This window comes from Monopterus albus, unplaced genomic scaffold, assembly GCF_001952655.1.
Source record: "Monopterus albus unplaced genomic scaffold, M_albus_1.0 scaffold350.1, whole genome shotgun sequence".
NCBI lineage: Eukaryota > Metazoa > Chordata > Actinopteri > Synbranchiformes > Synbranchidae > Monopterus > Monopterus albus.
In genome coordinates, this window is record NW_018128230.1 from 234440 (window position 1) to 236026 (window position 1587).

Sequence of the window (1587 nt, forward strand, 5' to 3'; positions counted from 1 at the left end):
GTGAGCCCACAGATTCTTGCGCTACCTACAATCTTCTTCGTGCTTGTTTATATTTCCTTTACAATCCGCCTTATCAAAATGGAAGATTACATTTCCAAGCTGAGAAAATTCGCAAATCTGGACTTTCAATCAAAACATTTTTGACAGTCTGGACATTTTTGTCCAGAAGGATCTTCTTTATTGAAATCATTTGTTTTAATATTGGATTCGAACGGTAAAAGGGTTTGTAATACATACCAGCTGACAAATGGATTTCGTGTACAAGTAAAGGTAAGACCATAAACTTTTATTATTTCTAGTTAGAAATAAGCTCAACTGGAATAAATATTAACCTCAAATTAAATATGGGTCACGTTTGTGTGAAGAATGCTGATATGAGATATAAAACATAATGCATTGTAAATCTGACTGTAACAGAGTTAGTGCCTCACCAGCTGTCAACCTCACCGCACGTCACTGGTGAGGAGCTGTGGAAGTCGGCAATGGACGTCGTATAAAATCAACAAACACGGAAATGACCTGGGAAGAAATCTCAGTTATCTCTTTAAATATTTACTGTTTTCTTTCAGCTGACTTTTCTCTTTTGTCTGATTTATTGTTTATTTAGGGCTTTTGTTTGTAATTTGGTGCATGCTGGTCTGTTTTATTTTCTATTTCTTTAAAAGACAAAGGGACAAGTGTGTTTAACCAGGTGTGTGTGTGTGTACACCTGTGTGTGCTGTTAATCTGCTGTTTGTGTGGCAGCAGTCTGGCTCCTGTTTGTTTACCGTCTGCTCCATGTTTACTGTCATCACTCTGCTTTTATTCTGACATATTCAGTAAACACAACAGGAAGTTCACCTGCGTCACTCTGTGGGAACCTGCAGGTGAGGAGGAACCCCACATCTCCACACACACACACACACACACACACACACACACACTATGCCAGTGTGATATTATGCCGTAGTATTAAATAAAAAAGGAATTTGACAACTGAATATATGAAAGCTGTTCCTCCATAACATGGAAAGTGGGGGCATTTTCAGAACGTTACATTTTAGAGAGTGAAAACTTGGATAGGTCTTGGCAGCGGGGAACTTTTCTAAAAAGAGAGGACATTTTGGACAGAGAGGACTTTTTCTCAGTGGGGGCACTTTTTGGAAAGCAGGGATCTTCTTAAAAAAGAGGACATTTTTTTAAAGGTGGCGACAGTTGATGAAAGTAAGGACAGTTAGGACTCCATGTCCAGTCTGCAGGCTGAAGAGACTCCGGTGTTTCCCAGAACCCCCAGGTAAATCCTCAATCAGAGGTCAATCCTCTGATGATGTTTGAAAGACAAACATCTGTCCATCACACCGATTTATTCAGTTTGACAAGAAATGTTCACATTTTCACACAAACACAATGAAAACATCATAAAACAAGCCACAACCCTGAACCACAAGCCAGTTCTTTACTGGAACTAGGGCGGTGCCAATCTGTCCATCACACCGATTTATTCAGTTTGACAAGAAATGTTCACATTTTCACACAAACACAATGAAAACATCATAAAACAAGCCACAACCCTGAACCACAAGCCAGTTATTTAAGAAGATCCGGGCG